Here is an 18355-nt window from a genome sequence, read left to right as displayed (position 1 = left end):
GAGGAAGGCCATTTGGCTCAGCTTGGCTGGATGGTTATAAATATTTTACATATGTGCAAACTTCCGGCCTGTCACGGCACACTTCCCGGCCTGTCACGGCACACTTCCGGTCTGGCACGTCACACTTCCGGTCTGTCACGTCACACTTCTGGTCTGTCACGGCACACTTCCCGGCCTGTCACGTCACACTTCCGGCCTGTCACGTCACACTTCCGGTCTGTCACGTCACACTTCTGGTCTGTCACGGCACACTTCCCGGCCTGTCACGTCACACTTCCGGCCTGTCACGTCACACTTCCGGTCTGTCACGCCACACTTCCGGTCTGTCACATCACACTTCCGGTCTGGCACGTTCATTTCCATTGTAACTTCACAGTTATGACATGCAAATTCTGTGTCGCAAATGTATCCGATTGGCTTAAATTTGGTATTGCTAAAACACTGACAAATCATAATTCAAAAGATAGGCACGTAATTAAACTTCCATTGGAACACTACTGAGGTCTTAGAAGGACAAGTAATCCTAATTGACCAGTTGCAAGAATCTACCAATAAATGAAAGGAGATGCTAAACTTCAAATTGATCAAAATACTTTTTGGAAAACAAATTCATCCAGCAATTATTTTTTGCTCTCAGCCTGATGAATACAGGATAGAAATAAGGGTGTGAAATTTCAACAGGGGTTCTATCAGTATTCTGCTACAACTCTGGCGGGACACCAGCAGAAGCCGGCATAAACTTCTGAAGTGGGCCTTTACCCCATTTCCCTACGGGTTTCGACAGTCTCCCTCTGGAGTTATGGGGGACGGGGGAATGGAGTGGTGGGTGGGAGTGTTAGGAGAGGGTGGCGGGGGTGGGGGGGGGGGGGGAGTAGGATCTCAGTGGAATTTTAGGACCAAGGTTTCTAACATAATCAAAATTAAGAATTACAAATTAAACCAAGCTGTAAAGTTGTCTTTGTGTGTTTGAGTTTCTTGATTAATCATGTTATGTGAAGATCTCAGCCTCTCTCAAAACCTGGGCTTGAAGTTGATACCTTGACCCAGGGTTATTATTCTCGTAGCTTCCAGAAGACAGCACAGACTGAACATGTTCAGAATTTCCAATCAAGCGTCAGTAGGATTCCGTCACTTTGGAACATCGGAACAGGAGGCCATTCAGCCCCTCGAGCCTGTTCCGCCATTCAATTAGATCATGGCTGATCTGTATCTCAAATCCATTTTCCCACCTATGATCCATGTCCCATGATACCTTTACCTAACAAAAATCTTACCCCAGCATCCACAACCTGTTGGGGGAGAGAGTTCCAATTTCCATTACCCTTGTCTCCTGTCTCTCAGCCAATTACCAACCCATGTCGTGAGGTTACCTCCAATTCCATGCTTTTTTTTTGCTAATAATCTCTTGTGTGGAACCTTATTAAATGCCTATGGAAGTCCATAGGGAGAACATGCATAGACACTCCCCTCTCCACCATGTTAGTGACCTCTTCAAAACATTCTGGTAGATCAGACGTGAACTACCCTTCACAAACCCCTGCTGCCTCCCTTTGATCAGCTTATACTTGTTCAAGTGTTCACTCAGTGTTCCTGATGAAAGATTGCAGCAACTTCCCCGCAACTACAGGATGTGACGTAAGAAAACTACTAGGCACTTGGTCTAAGTGTTAAACAAAGCTTTAATCAACTGTTTTACAACATGGAGATCTAGTTGTGTCCTTCACTAGTTCCTGTTAAGAATGTCCGTGCACAAGCTGGGCCCATGCCCAAGTAGTTATACTCTCCCTGGACAGCGCCACCCGCAGGCCGCTCAGTATCATTTCATAAGCCTTTCTTTTATGAATGACTGATTCATGTCAGGATGCACTACAACAACTCACCACGGCTTCTTTGGCAGCACCTCCCAAACCTACGACCTCCACCACCTGGAGGGACAACGGCAGCAGGTGCGTGCGAACACCATCACCTCCAAGTTTCATGCCAAGTCACGCACCATCCTAACTTGGACCTTTATCTCCATTTTTTTTTTGAATCACTGCTGGGTCAAAATCCTGGAACTCCCTCCCTAACAGCATTGCGAGAGCACCTTCACCACACGGACTGTAGCAATAAATGCTGGCCTTGCCAGTGATGCCCACATCCCGAGAATTAATACAGTAAAAAACAATTGTGTAAATGGAACCCTTACTGTAATGCTTCCCTGCCATGTTATTTTTGCCATGCTATAAAACTTACCTAGATATTATGCTGAGGTCGGAGTCCTTCCAGCTCCATCTCCAAGGTAAGTGGTGCTGTTCTCCATGGCGAGACCCAGCGGAGGCCTCTGCAGTCCGGCCTGTGCCTTTACCTGCAGCTGAGGGAAGGTTTACAGTAGCTCACTGCCGCCCAGGACCCAGCTTTAGGTTGTTTAAATCTTAGTAACAGCATTTTGCAACAAGTACTGAAGCAACAAAACGATTTCCTTCTTTCTTGACAATATCAGCTGTCCCTGTGCGATGATGGAAATCTGCGTGCAAAGCTCTCCGGAGATTCCTTTGTGTGAAATGGTGGATTCAAAATGGTAGCCTTCAAAAGGGAATTGGATCAATACTTGAAGGAGAAACAATTGCAGGGACATGGGGCAAGAGCGGGCGAGTGGGACTAACTGGATAGCTCTTGGAAAGAGCCGGTGGAGTCTTGATGGGCCGAATGGCCAACTTCTGTGCTATACTATTTTATGATTCTATGATATTGCTGCACCCTCTTCTAGTACAGATCCCAGAAAAACAGTAGAGGAAGTTCAGGCGTGTTGCTGTCCAGGAATAGAATAGCAGTGAAGGATTAGTGCCCAGTTTTCCTCACAGCTGCCTCTGATTTTTAATCACAATTTGGGGGAAGGCCAGAGGAAAATAATCCTGATATGATTTATTTGTCAGTAATCGCTCTCCGTCACACGGTCCCATTACACCCCGACATAATGTTATAATGCTTTTCCATCGTATGATAGTCGCAGAGTAGGCAACAGTGGCTAGAACAACAAACTGTGCAGGGCTTTAATAAATGATGTCTGCGAGCATGTTTAAGGCTATGACATGTTTTGGAGAGTAGAACTAACTGTAATCCACTCCAATGGCTTTTGTGGCTTTGGATTCTTTCCTTTGAGGCTTACTATACTCCTCATTACTGCGGTTTCAATCCCTCTGTTAAAATAGTGGACAAAGTAATTTTGTACGAACGTGTTGTTGATGTTGGTAGGCTCAGACCGCAGGCTCTATTGGGACAAACTGCTTCATATTCCAGACTCTGCCCTTGGTCACAGCTGGTCCCTTTCTCCGTTACAGTCAGTCAAACTGCTTTTGCGGTAAAAATAACGGTGAGCCTAACAGTGTCCATCATTATTAATGAGTAAATCGGACAGCAACTTCCAGCTAAACTGCACATGTGCAGTTAAACGCGGAAATCCGGAAGTTGCAGTCCGAGATGCTCTGCTCCTCCAGAAGCTGCGCGGTAACAATATCTCGCCGAGAGACTCGGCATCGAAACACATGGAACGGTGTGAAGTTGCTGTACTTACTTGATATATACGAAACTCGCCAGAAAAAGTTAGGGCTTGTCCATTCCAGTGTAAGTACCCTTCTCCCCGTGTTTGCGTGGGTTTCCTCCGGGTGCTCCGGTTTCCTCCCACAGTCCAAAGATGTGCAGGTTAGGTTGATTGGCTATGATAAATTGACCCTTAGTGTTAGGGGGATTAAATACATGGGGTTACGGGGATAGGGTGGGATATGTGTTGGTGCAGGGGTTACGGGGATCGGGTGGGATATGTGTCGGTGCAGGCTCGATGGGCCGAAATGGCCTCTATCTGCACTGTGGGGTTTCTGTGATTCTGTGATTCTAACAGCGTGATGAGTCTTAATTATTGCCAAACAACCTCTCTGGCAGTGAAAATTAACTTTTACAAGTGTGGAGTCTCATTCCTTCAGATTTTAATTAAGAGAAAAAACATTTTCTTTGTTTCTTTTATCTCGTTTTTAATACAATCTTTCTTTCCCTCTCTTTATTTCACTTTCTGTGCCTGATCTGACAGTGAATTCAATATTCGAACTGACACTTCCTGGTTCAGACTCTGCGCTGCTTGTTAACGATTCTTCAATCTGATTGGTTAAGGAGGCACGCAGTAGCTTGCCTTGTTTACACAGGTCCCAGATGCCCTGTAGTGGGTGCTGCGCTGTTTGGATGGTTGGCTGACGGGAACCTCCGGTGCAAAAGTCCATAGAAACTCTGAGTGGAAGTGCAAGCTTGTTCACCGCTGACCACAAAATCTGGCCCATTCACTTCCGGTGTACTTGTGGTAGAGATTGGGCTTTAAAAGTTGGCGTATGTGAATGGCAAAGGGATTCTGCTCAACTTAAGCGGCACTGAATCTAGTCCTTGCCCGATTTGAGTGAAATGCTGTGTATGATGTATATGAACATTCATTACTGGTCATCATCACATGATCCATATTTTTTTTTTGATGTTTATGTTGCCACAATTTTTTTTCAAATGATAGGAATCATAGAAATTACAACACAGGAAGAGGCCATTCGGCTCACTGTACCTGTGTCACTGCTAGCTCTTCAACTAGACCTGCCTGCTCTAATCTCATTCCCCGGTCCCTCCTGACTGCTGCCAACTCATTTGTTATGCTCTGATGCTAAATTGTTTTTATTTATTTTAATCGATCTCCCACGGCATTGGACTAAGTGTAGTCTTAAGGGGAAGCTAGATAAGTACATGAGGGAGAAAGAACATAAGAATTAGGAGCAGGAGTAGGCCATACGGCCCCTCGAGCCTGCTCCGCCATTCAATAAGATCATGGCTGATCTTCGACCTCAACTCCACTTTCCCGCCCAATCTCCATATCCCTTGATTCCCCTAGAGTCCAAAAATCTATCGATCTCAGCCTTGAATATACTCAACGACTCAGCATCCACAGCCCTCTGGGGTAGAGAATTCCAAAGATTCACAACCCTCTGAGTAAAGAAACTTCTCATCTCAGTCTTAAATGGACGACCCCTTATCCTGAGACTGTGCCCCCTAGTTCTAGACTCTCCAGCCAGGGGGAAACAGCCTCTCAGCATCTACCCTGTCAATCCCCCTCAGAATCTTGAGATCACCTCTCATTCTTCTAAACTCCAGAGAATATAGGCCCAGTCTGCTCAATCTGTCCTCAAAGGACAACCCTCTCATCCCAGGAATCAGTCTGGTGAACCTTGGTTACACCGCCTCTAACGCAAGTATGTCCTTCCTCAGATAAGGAGACCAAAACTGAAAGGAACAGAAGGGTATGCTGATGGGATTAGATGAAGTCAGGTGGGAGGAGGCTTGTGTGGCGCATAACGGCCAGCATGGATCGGTTGGGCTGAATGGCCTGTTCCTGCACTGTAAAATTCTAAGTAACTCTATGGCCCAGAAATTTGGGTCTCCACAGGTGAGTATGCGCTGGTTACTCACCCATAGGCCCAACGAAAGTGCCGGTTTCGTGCATGCACTGCGCAGGAAACCGGAACTTCCGTTCCCTTAAAGGAAGGGGTTCAGAGGTCGAACACGTGCGCCGGAGAGGCAGCGCGTACGCCTGGAACTTCCGGTTTTTTTCCAGGTTTCTCCGGGAGGGTAAGTCTCCAGCAGTTACACTTTTAAAAAGCAGTCGCAAGGCCTGCTTTTAACAAGGTAAGTGGTGAATTAATTAAAATTAAGAAAACATTTCCACAGGTTTATTATTTTTAAATACGTTAAAGAAAGGTAAGTTTATTTTTAGCCCCGTTAGAAAATGTAATTAATTTTTTCAAAAATTTAAGTTATTGTTTAAAATAGTTATTTTATGTAATTTATAGTTATTTTAAAAACGTGATTTAAAAAAAAAATTATTTGAATTTTAGTTGTTTTGGTGCTTATAGTATTTATAGTTTTGACAGCTCTTGTCAATTTTATGAATGGGCATTTCCCTGCCACCATTGGCTCTCCATGGCCCACGTGATCCCAGGGGACGCGTCGAACTAACTGCGCCCCTGGGATACGCGAGCACTGCGCACCGGCAGTTGGAGGAGGCCCAGGATCGGAATCCCACGCGGGCCCACAGCTCAACGGCCGGCGCGCTAGGTAAGTGCAGGTCGGAGGCTTGCACCCGCGGGAAGCCTCCGACCCGAATTTCTGGGCCCATGTAACATAAATCCATCAAGCTCTCCTCGCCAGGTATCTGGAGCCCTCTACTGGCCTGGTCTGTCACTGCTGCTCAGACGCAGGTGGAGAAGGTGTCTGCAGTTAGCGACACTCCACGACATCAGTCTCTGTTTATACAAAGAGCTGCAAAATCAAATTAGGGAAGGGTTAGAGATCTATGATAATATTTATTAACGTGGCTGTCATAGCATTGCCGCTTGTGATAATTATTAGCTCTCCGAATTCAGCTGCCAACAACACCAGTCATCACCACTACAGTGTCAAATCAACCTGCAGATCCCAATTAGAAACCACAACAGATGTGATGTGAAGTCAAATCAAACAGATTTTATTTTTTGATTTCCATGATATGAATATTAGTTAATAATTTTCCTGTTAATCGTCTATCTGCCGGAAAGGTTTACATTGAACTCAATTTTTTTTTTAAATGCAAAAATGCTGTAAATAATTAGCTTAAAGCAGCATGACTCGTGAAAAAAGTGTTTGGCAATTTATTTTTCCATTCATTTACGGACATAACTCTTGGTGCTCTCGTTGAGAATGTATTAATTATGTCACTTCTGCTATTTTCTTTAAATAGCTACGCCTGGCCTCGTCAGGCCGATGCTCCGCCCTGTCTTGCTGGTCATGTGCGCGGGTCACAGAATCTGGCCTCCAACTTCATGTGCCGGTTTCGGCCCCATGCCCGAATTTCCAAGGGCCGCTTAAAATTCTCACCCTTGACTTGGAATCCCTCCATGGCGTTACCCCTCCCTATCCCAGTAATCTCCTCCAGCCCTACAACCCTCCGAAAAACCTACGCTCCTTCAATTCTGGCCTCTTGCACATCCCTGATTTTCATCGCTCCACCATTGGTGGCCGTGCCATCAGCCGCCGAGGCCCTAAGCTCTGGAATTCCCTCCCTAAACCTCTCCGCCTCTCTTCCTTTTAAGACGCTCCTTAAAACCTACCTCTTTGACTAAGCTTTTGGTCACCTGCCCTAATGTCTCATGTGGCTCCGTGTCAAATTTTCTTTGATAACACTCCTGTGAAGCGCCGTGGGACATTTTACGACGTTAAAGGTGCTTTATTAATGCAAGTTGTAGAGTGCACTGCCAGCCTGCGGTACCCTTCATTACATATGGAAATTATGCAATGAAGATCCTGTGCCAGATTTTTCAATTTTGAAAGGGGCTCTGTATAAAATGGGCTGTCTGTTCGAGGGTGAGGTGGCCTACTTTGGGGCTTCTCTTCATGCTGGTGGCGATTCCAGCGGGATGTTTTTGGGGACTTAGTATTTTTGTGCAGCTACACTGAACATCATGCGCTTTGTATGGAGGATTGGGAACTTTTGCAAGACGCATTTACCAGTTCCTGCTGAGCTTCTCCTTGGTGTCGATTTAAGATGAGCTTGTCCCACTCTTTAGCCCAAGACTGTGATGAAGTGCTCTGGGCGGGAGGGGGTGGCAGCGCTACTGGGATTATAGTGGCCTGGTTCCTTTATGTTAAGTCTGTGTGTCCAGGTTATGCTTATTATGAATCACTGGACACAGACCACAAGAATAACTTTTAACAGGTCTTTACTATTCGGAGGTCAGGGCTGAACTGCCCAGCAATTCCCTACACAACGTTTTATATACCGGTGTGGTCACCACCGGTATTACAGTATACAGCAGCCAAGAGAAAGTAGTACATCTCTTAAGGTAGTTCTCTTAAGGTGGAACAGGTTACATACACCACAATCCTCCCTTTTTAGCTTAACAGTTATATCCCCATTAAACATAACATAATAACATCTATATATATAAAGCGGCTCTTCTGTCTGTCTGTCTGTCTGTCCGCCTGGTCTCTATACGTTTGGAAGTTACAGAGCGTACCGACGCGCGCGTCGCCTCAAAAGAAAGCTTGCGATTCCGGACTGGTCATAGGCGTATTTACGTTTCGGCCGGACAAAAATACCGCCCGCGGTATACCAAAAACGTTCAGCGTTCCGCTCATTAGCATCTCATTAGCGACCGTGTGACGTCGAGGTCTTCCTACAGTTGAGTGTCGAGTGACTCGACGATTGACCAATCCTACGCTTCGGTGACCTGACCGGTCGACCAATCGGTGCGTGTGTGGGCGGGCCTTATCCTTCTGAACCGAGGTGAGTGGCCGCCATCTTGATTTTCCACGATTTCTTCCCCCACACTTTCTGTGTGTTAGGGAACGAAGGTAAATATTTCAATTATGTGTTAGGCAATTAATTAACAATTTATTTGAGTTTTATATTGTGTTTAGCAACACCCCCCCCCCGCTCCTCCTCACCCTCGCGCAGGGGGGACTCGGGGCCTGAAGCTGAAAAAATTTCTCTCTCTCTCTCTTTCTTCCCTCTCTCTCTCTCCTTCTCCTCTTCCCTCTCTCTCCTTCTCCTCTTCCCTCTCTCCTCTTCCCTCTCTCTCCTTCTCCTCTTCCCTCTCTGTCTCTCTCTACTTCCCCCTCTCAGGTGTCGCGGACGGAGCGCAGGCGCGCCGCCCGAAGTTTCCCGCTCGCTAATGGCCTTGCCGGCTCCCGCGGGCCACTCGCACTGACCGCGCATGCGCCGCCCGCACTCACCGCGCATGCGCCGCCTGCCCGCACGCAGCGGCCGTCCATCAGCCGCGCGATACGCGGGGGACCTCAGCAACGGCACCGGACCTCAGGCGCTAGGCAGGGGGAGGGGCCGGAGAGAGGGACAGAGGGGAGTGGGGGGGGAGTGGGGGAGGGGTGGGGGGGAGTGGGGGAGGGGTGGGGGAGAGAGGGAGACAGGGGAGAGGGGAGGGGAGGGAGGGAGAGAGGGGAGGGGAGGGAGAGAGGGGAGGGAGGGATAGGACAGGGAGAGGACATGACAGGGAGAGGGGGGACACAGGGGCAGGGAGACCAAACGCCCCAAAATTGCCCTCGCGCCCCAAAATTGCCCTCGCAACGCGGGGCTCCCCAGCTAGTATAGTATATATATATACAACTTCATGCAAAACAGTTCAAAGATTCAGTCTCTGAGGAGGCCTCCTGATTCGAGTTGGATAACGCCTTTCAGGGGTCTCTGATTCTCGTTGCTGGGGTGACTCATCTAGTTGATCTCTTATGGATTGGACATCATCCTCAGGTACATTCACTTCTGAGGTAGATGCTTCAGGTTCACTAACTTCTTCCACGGTTATCTCTGCCGTAGCCCTGGGTTCGACCCTTGTTCTCGATTCTACCAGTTGGTCAGCATGACGCTGTCTTACATTTTCACCAATATCTACCGTGTACATCAGGGGTCCTTGTCTGGCCCGAATTGTTCCAGATTGCCATTTCTCGTTTTTATAGTCCCGGGCTAACACTGGTTGTCCTATTTCGAAACTCCGAGTGGTCTTGTTATTTATATGCTGGAACTGTTTGTTTTCAACTTCCTTCCGCACACTTGGTTTTAACAAGTCCAACCTGGACCGCAACCTCCTGTTATAGAACATCATGGCAGGACTTTGGTTTGTCACTGCATGAGTGGCGTTTCGATATGCCAGTAGGAATTTGTCCACCTTGTGTTGTAGTGGAATCTGATCTTCGCTCATGGCCTTTATTGCTTTTTTGAACGTTTGTACAAATCTCTCGGCCAACCCGTTTGTAGCCGGATGATATGGGGCAGAGGTATAATGTTTCACCCCATTCTTCTTCATGAATTTCTGGAATTCTTCTGACACGAACTGCGGTCCGTTGTCTGAACATATTTGTTCTGGCAATCCATTTCTTGCAAATATCGTTCTTAGCACCGCGATCGTCTTTTCCGAGGTAGTGGTAGTCACCTTAATCACTTCTGGCCATTTAGAATGTGCGTCCACCGCAATTAAAAACATGGAGTCCATGAATGGACCAGCAAAGTCAATATGTACACGTTGCCATGGGGTTGAAGGCCATTCCCATGGATGCAGCGGTGCAATCGGAGGTGCATTTTGCACTTTTTGGCACCATGAGCAGCTTTTCGTCAGATCCTCTATCTGTTGGTCGATACCCGGCCAGCACACATAAGCCCTAGCAAGGCTTTTCATCTTGACTCCCCCCAGATGACCTTCATGCAGTTCCTTTAGAACTCTCTCTCTTAACTTAGGAGGAATAATCACCCTTGTTCCATACATCAATGTTCCTTGACAGACGGACAGCTGTTCTCGTCTTGCTGAGAATGCCGGTAACAGTGGATCACCATGTGCTGGCCATCCCTTCACTGTCACTTTGTAGACCCGGGACAGTGTCGGGTCGTTCCTGGTTTCTCTTTCAATACTTGCATTGGTGACTGGTAAACATTCGATGATGGTCGAGTGAAATAACTCAACAGGGTCAACCGTCGGTGCCTCCTCCTCTGTAGGTAGTGGCAGGCGCGACAGCCCATCAGCATTACCATGCTGCTTTGTAACTTTGAATTCGATCTGATATTGATGTGCCCCTAGGAAAAGGGACCATCTCTGGAGTCTCTGAGCTGTCATCACTGAAACACCCTTCTTAGGGTTAAAAATGGATACCAACGGCTGGTGGTCTGTCAGAAGCGTAAACTTTTGGCCCTGCAGGTAATGATTAAACTTCTTTACTCCCCACACAAGGCTGAGAGCCTCCCTATCTATCTGAGCATAGTTGCGCTCAGCGGAGGTCAATGATCTGGATGCGAACGCAACTGGCCTCTCCAGGCCATTTGGCAACTTGTGTGAGAGTACTGCCCCAATACCATATGGAGAAGCATCACAAGCCAAACGAATAGGCAGCGTTGGGTTGAAGTGAGCCAACACTTCCTCTGAGGTGATCAATGCCTTGCTTTTGCGAAAGGCCCTCTTACAGTCCTCGCTCCACTTCCATGGTACTCCCTTCTGCAAAAGAGCGTTCAGCGGGTGCAGCACCGTGGATAAATTTGGCAGAAACTTATGGTAATAGTTAATCAACCCTAGGAACGACCTCAACTGGGATACATTATCTGGAGCGGGAGCCTTCACAACAGCTTCGATCTTGTCAGGAGACTTATGAAGCCCCTCCTGGTCAATGACATGACCACAGTACGAGATCCGCTTCTGAAAGAACTCACATTTCTGGCGATTAACTCGAAGTCCATATTCTTTCAATCTGGTGAGCACCAGTTCCAAATTTGCAAGGTGTTCCTCGTCATCATCTCCTGTCCAGGTAACATTGTGTGCCTGGAATTCCCTGTAATACCTGCTCCATGGCCCTCTGCCAAATTGCTGGAGCCGATGCCACTCCAAAAACCAGTCTATTATACCGGTACAAGCCTCTATGCGTGTTGATCGTGAGATACTGGAGTGACTCTTCCTCAACTTCCATCTGTAAGTACGCCTGCGCCAGGTCTATCTTGGTGAAGTGTTTCCCGCCAGACAACGAAGCGAAGATATCTTCAATCCGCGGAAGCGGATACTGCACCGTGTGAAGCACATAACAGTGATCTTGAAATCTCCACAGATGCGAACCTTCCCCGGTTCCCCCGGCTTGTTGCTCGATGAACGCTTCATGACGGGAACAATGGGCGTGGCCCACTCACTCCAGTCTACCTTAGACAGTACTCCTGAACGTTCTAGCCTTTCCAGCTCAGCTTCCACAGCAGGTCGTATCACATAAGGTACCGGTCTGGCTTTGAAAAATTTCGGGTTTGCATGTTCTTCAACCTTGATGTTTGCCGTAATTCCTCTCAGTGTTCCCAGTCTCTGTTGGAACACCTCTTTAGCATCGTCCAATATTCTGGACAATCGTTTAGGTTTGACATCTTTTTTACCGGAATCTACCGTTAGTGCTTTTAAGGAATGCCAGTCCATATTTATTTTCCTAATCCACTCCCGTCCCAGTAGTGGTGGACCTCCCTCAGGTAGTACATATAAGTCCATTCCTCGGCTTTCTTTGCCCTTGTGGACCACCTTTACCTCTATCTTCCCGGTGGGGTATACTCTTTGCCCCGTGTATGTTTTCAATACAATCTCCGTATCCCGTAGGGGAATATGTGGGAATAACCTTTTGTAATCTTGCTTATTCATGACCGTCAATGCCGATCCAGTGTCCAATTCCATCTTCACTTGGACTCCTGCTATCTCAAGTGTGACCCAGATTGTTTGGAGGTCTGCTTCATTACCAACATTGTGTACTCTTAGACTACCCAGTTCATTACTGCTGGAGTCTGAATTTGACTTCTGTTCGTTCGAACTGTTCTCTGTCACCTTGTGTACCTTTCTGTACTTTTCCTGCGGTGACTTTTTGTTGCTGGTCTTCTTTCCTGACCGGCATACTTTAGCTATGTGACCAAGCCTGCCACATTTTCTGCATTCCTGATTTTTGAACCAGCACTGGTTCTGATCGTGCGTTGTCTTTCTACAACGATAACATTTTACTGTACCCAAGACCATTTGATTGGTGCTGAGTTCCGGTGACCGTAGCTGCATTTCCGCAGTGCCTCTCACTGCGGCTTCGTGCGATGCTGCAATAGTGACAGCTTTATCAAGCGTAAGATCATTCTCCTCAAGCAGTCGCTTTTGTGTTCCTTCTTTTAACAATCCACACACAAATTTATCTCTCAGCGCATCTGCTAGTCCTGTTCCAAACTGACAGTACTTTGATAGCTTACGCAGTTCAATTAAAAATTCAGCGTTGCTTTCGTCTTTCAGCTGCGTTCTTCTGTAAAATTTAAATCGTTCCACTATCATCAGCGGCGTGGGGTTTAAATGATTTTTCAGGACAGTAACAATATTCGCGAAAGTCTGATCCGTCGGTTTATCTGGTGATAGAAGGTGCTTCAATAGCCCGTATGTCTTCGCCCCCATTGAGCTTAATAAGGTTCGTGCTTTCTCATCATCTGGTACCTTATTGGCTTTACAATAAACTTCCATGCGTTCTACATACATGGTCCAATCTTCGATATCGCTATCAAAGGTATTAATGTTCCCATGTTTAGGCATCCTTGCATGTTTTTAAATTTTTCTTTTTCTCAAAATGGCGGCTTCCCGCGTGTGGTGATTATTCCTTGATTAGTAAAAGTATTATGATTCGTTGTTTGTTAACTGCCTTGGGATATGTGTTGTAATCTCATTGGTAGTTGATGATCACATGATGTGTTGTGGCTACCTTAAATTCAGTCCTTTTCTAGCCTTAGTTGGGACTGGATGTAGAAAGATATGCTGCTAATTTTAAAGTTAATAAAGCCTAACTTTGGAAGGCAAATCTATTCTTTATTTCAATTTATTAACTTTTTGTTAGAATGGAGCGATATCTTCAACCAGAACGATTCAAGGCTGACCCCAATTCTGCTGGAGTGGATGATAAATGGAAACATTGGTATTGTACATTTTAAAACTTTTTGGGCGTGTTGGATCAAGAGGCTCTAAATAAGCTGAATATGCTGATCAACTACATTGACCCGGATGTATATAAATATATTTTGTACTGTAAAACTTATGAAGAGGCTATTTCTACATTGGAAAAGATTTTTGTTAAACCAAAGAATGAGGTATTCGCACGTCATCTTTTATCTGCCCGTAGGCAGCAGGTGGGAGAATCTTTGGATACTTATTTACAAGCACTTCGGTGCCTTAGTGTTGACTGTAATTATAAGGCTGTGACGGCTGAAGAACATAAGGACGAATCGGTACGGGATGCTTTTATTAATGGATTACTGTCTAGATCAATTCGTCAGCGGTTGTTAGAAAATAAGACTCTGGATCTTAAAAGTACTTTTGAGCAAGCTTCTACATTGGATGTGACTCAGAGAAGTTCGGATTCTTATGCTCTTTTTAATCGGCCTGCGACTATGGTTTCGGCAGTTTCGGATGAAAAGGAATTATGTGGACTTAATGGGAGTGGTTTACTAGATTTTGAAACAGTTTCTACTTCGGCGGCCGTTGCCTCTAGGATTCAGAAGTGTTATTTTTGTGGGAATATCCGGCACCCTCGTCTGAAGTGTCCTGCTCGGGAGGCTGTGTGTAGTAAATGCGGCAAGAGAGGTCATTATGCACGTGTGTGCAAATCATCAGGTTCAATTACCTTCCCTCCTTCTGGTGTGGGAGGGTCTTCCTCCACTACCTCTTCTGTGACTATTCAGCCTTTAGATAGGGCGTTTATTGCATCAATTTCTGCTGCATTTGCTCATGGCCTAAACAAAGCTATAGTTACGGCTCAAGTTAATGGGTTGGAAGTGAAGGCCCTTATAGATACGGGCAGTACTGAGAGTTTTATAAGTCTTCAGTTTGCGAAGGAGAAGCATTTGAAAATTTTGCCTGTTACGTATCAGGTGTGTATGGCTCAGGCGACCCTTATTTCACAAATAGCTGGTTGTTGCTTTGTGAAAATGGTTCTTCTGGGTAATACGTATACTGATATACGCCTATCTGTTTTGCCTAATCTCTGTGCGGATATTTTGATTGAACATGATGTTCTTCAGTTACACGAGTCTCTTAGTCTTTCATTTGGAGGGACTAAGCCACCTTTATCTATTTGTGGATTAACCTCTTTATCTATTCCTCCATTATCACTTTTTTCTAATTTGATGTCGGATTGTAAGCCAATTGCTACCAAGTCAAGAAGATATAGTAGTCAGGATAGAGAATTTATTAATTCTGAAGTTCAACGTCTCTTATTGGAAGGAGTCGTTGAACCTAGTTGTTCGCCTTGGCGAGCACAGGTAGTTGTCACGACTAATGAGAGACACAAGAAACGAATGGTGATAGACTATTCCCAAACTATTAATAGGTATACTCAATTAGACGCGTACCCTTTGCCTAAGATTGATGAGCTTATCAATAAAGTATCTCAGTATAAAGTTTTCAGCACTATTGATTTAAAGAGTGCTTATCATCAGATTCCTATTGTTAAGAAGGATCAACCATATACGGCCTTTGAGGCTGGTGGAAAGCTGTATCAGTTTTGCCGAATACCATTTGGTGTTACTAATGGTGTTGCTTGTTTTCAACGGGCAATGGATGCTTTTATAAGTGATAACTCCCTCTCTGACACCTTTTCATACTTAGATGACATCACAGTGTGTGGCAAATCAAGGGTGGAGCATGATTCTAATTTAAAAAGATTCCTTCAAGCTGCGGAAAAAGTTGGTTTAACTTTTAACAAAGAGAAATGTGTCTTTTCGACTACTGAGGTAAATCTATTGGGGTATATTATTTCGGGAAATAAGATTAAACCAGATCCAGAACGTCTGCGACCATTGATCGATTTACCTTGTCCTACTAATTCTAAGGCTTTGCAACGAGTTGTTGGACTGTTATTATTCTAATTGGATTGCAAATTTTACACGGAAGATCCGGCCTCTTATTCGGGTTACGACATATCCTCTATCATGGGAGGCCAGGACATGTTTTGAGAATTTTAAAAAGGATATTTTAGGAGCAGTTGTGCATTCCATTGATGAGCAGGTTCCCTTTGTGATTGAGACGGATGCTTCGGATTTTGCAATTGGGGCTACTTTGAACCAAAATGGAAGACCTGTGGCCTTTTTCTCACGTACTTTGAATAATAGTGAAAAAAGACATTCCTCAATAGAAAAAGAGGCATACGCAATAGTAGAAGCATTGCGTAAATGGAGACATTATTTATCAGGGTGACATTTCACGCTGGTAACTGACCAAAAATCTGTGTCCTTTATGTTTGATGTTAAACATTTTGGAAAGATTAAAAATGATAAAATAATGAGATGGAGGATTGAGTTGGCATGTTACCATTTTGACATAGTTTATCGTCCGGGGAAGGATAATGTTGCTGCTGATGCACTGTCGAGGGCTTATTGTTCGGTGATTCACGGAGATACGCTTATTAATCTTCACAATGCCTTATGTCATCCTGGGGTTACGAGGATGATACACTTTGTACGCAGTAAGAACTTGCCTTTTTCAGTTGAAGACGTCAAGCGGATGACTTCATCATGTTCTATCTGTGCTCGGTGTAAACCGAATTTCTTTAAGCCTCAACGAGCTCATCTTATAAAGGCTACTTCTCCTTTTGAACGTTTGAGTGTTGATTTTTAAGGGACCTCTTCCTTCAACTACTCAAAACCGATATATATTTACTGTTGTGGATGAGTTTTCAAGGTTCCCTTTTGCTTTTCCTTGTGCAGATGTATCAGCTGCTACAGTTATTAAATGTTTGACTCAACTTTTTGTCATCTTTGGGATGCCTGCGTATATCCATTCGGATCAGGGAAGTTCTTTTATGTCCTCCCAGTTGAAGGAATACCTTCAGAGTCGGGGAATTTCTACTAGTAGAACTACCCCGTATAATCCCCAGGGTAATGGACAGTGCGAACGATACAATGGGGTGATCTGGAAGGCAGTTATGTTGGCGTTGACATCCCGGAACCTTAAGAATACACAGTGGGAAATGGTGCTGCCTGATGCCCTGCATTCCATTAGATCACTGCTTTCAACGGCTACTAATGTGACCCCCCATGAAAGGCTCTTTAACTATCCGCGGAGATCTACTACGGGATATTCGGTACCTTCATGGCTTACTATGCAGGGACCTGTGTTGCTTCGACGCCATGTTAGATTGTCAAAATATGACCCCTTGGTGGAGGAGGTGGAGCTGTTGGAGGCAAATTCCCAATATGCTGATATTCGATTCCAAGATGGGAAAGAAAGTACTGTTTCAATTAAAGACTTGGCTCCTTGTGGGGGCCAGCCCTCTTCTGAGGATATTAATAATGGTCATGATTCGGATAAGGTGGATGCTGTTACAGATACTACGAATATTTCCAATCCGATTGCAGATAATCATACTTCTATTAGTCAGCCTTTGGTAGATGTTTATGACCGTCCCAGTTCATCTTCTGATGGGATTTCTAATCCGGAGACTGTTGAGAATCGGGATATGGATAGCCTTCCTGTTGAAGATACTTCTGTGCCTTCTGGCGTGGGAGGGCAAGGAATTTCACCAAGGTTAAGAAGGTCGACACGAACAAGATATCCGGTCGACCGATTGAAAATGGACTTTTAAATTGATAATGTTTTAAAAATTGTTGAAATATTATAGTATATTGTTTTAGTTGAGAGATACTTAATACTTATGCGTAATGTTATTATTTGTTGTTGTTCATTTAGTATTGTGTTATGTAAATAGTTTTATTCTCGTGCATAGTTTAGTTGTAAATAATTAATTGTAAATTGTAAAAGTTATTAGGTTGGGGTATATTTTAAAAGGAGGGGTGAATGTGGTGATTATTCCTTGATTAGTAAAAGTATTATGATTCGTTGTTTGTTAACTGCCTTGGGATATGTGTTGTAATCTCATTGGTAGTTGATGATCACATGATGTGTTGTGGCTACCTTAAATTCAGTCCTTTTCTAGCCTTAGTTGGGACTGGATGTAGAAAGATATGCTGCTAATTTTAAAGTTAATAAAGCCTAACTTTGGAAGGCAAATCTATTCTTTATTTCACCGCGCTTGTCTTCTTCCCCCGCCTACTAAAATGGTGGCTTCCCGCGCTTGGCGGTCTTTCCCGCGCTCGTCTTCTTCCCCCGCCGACTACAATGGCGGATTCCCACGTTTGCCTTCTTCCCCCGCTGGCTGCAATGGCGATTGCCGTGCTGCTGCCGTTCTCGCCTCCCCAGCGGTTCTCAATTCCCCGACGCTGCTTTTAATCCCCCGTGGTTCCCGTGGGCATTCACACTTCCCCTGCTGTTGCGCCTCTCAGCCCCGCATGCAGCCCGGTCCTTTACACCGGCTGCGTTTGAGTTCTCCGCGGCTCTCGTGCCTTAAGCTGCCCCAGTCGCTGCGCCTCTCGGCCTCGATTGCAGCCCGGCCCTTTTCACCGGCCGTGGTCGAGTTCTCCGCCCTTTTTTTTCCCTCCGTTTTCCCCCCCCCACTCCACAGTCAACGCGGCTGACTTTCTGCTCGTGTCGCTGATCGGCTTACCCACCACCGTGGTAGAAGGGATGATCACTGCCTGTCGCTGATGGAGGGCTTTGTGGTCAGAATTTTTCTTTTTAACCCGGGTTCTCGATGCCTCCCGTGCGATGGTGCTCAGCAGGATGATGAGGGCGGATGCCTCTTCTCGACGCCCGTTCTGAGGACAAAGCTGCCTTGGATGTAAAACTGCCGCAGGGTAAGATCGGACTCGTCGCCACTGTTAAGTCTGTGTGTCCCAGTTATGCTTATTATAAATCACTGGACACAGACCACAAGAATAACTTTTAACAGG

General features: G+C 45.6%; 1 protein-coding gene and 1 long non-coding RNA gene across 3 annotated transcripts in view; one reads left to right on the top strand and one right to left on the bottom strand.

The window, feature by feature from the left end:
* The window catches only part of LOC147096878 (uncharacterized), a 159172-nt gene that overhangs the window by 33206 nt on the left and 107611 nt on the right, over positions 1-18355 (bottom strand). The window lies entirely within an intron of this gene.
* Positions 1-18355, top strand: part of LOC147096879 (sodium/calcium exchanger 3-like) — a 715867-nt gene that overhangs the window by 612286 nt on the left and 85226 nt on the right. The window lies entirely within an intron of this gene.

Source organism: Somniosus microcephalus, chromosome 34, assembly GCF_052327205.1.
Source record: "Somniosus microcephalus isolate GS21.2 chromosome 34, FLI_Smic_1.0, whole genome shotgun sequence".
NCBI classification, from domain to species: Eukaryota; Metazoa; Chordata; class Chondrichthyes; order Squaliformes; family Somniosidae; genus Somniosus; species Somniosus microcephalus.
The sequence above is the reverse complement of the archived record's forward strand: the minus strand, read 5'-3'. Positions and strand labels throughout refer to the sequence as shown.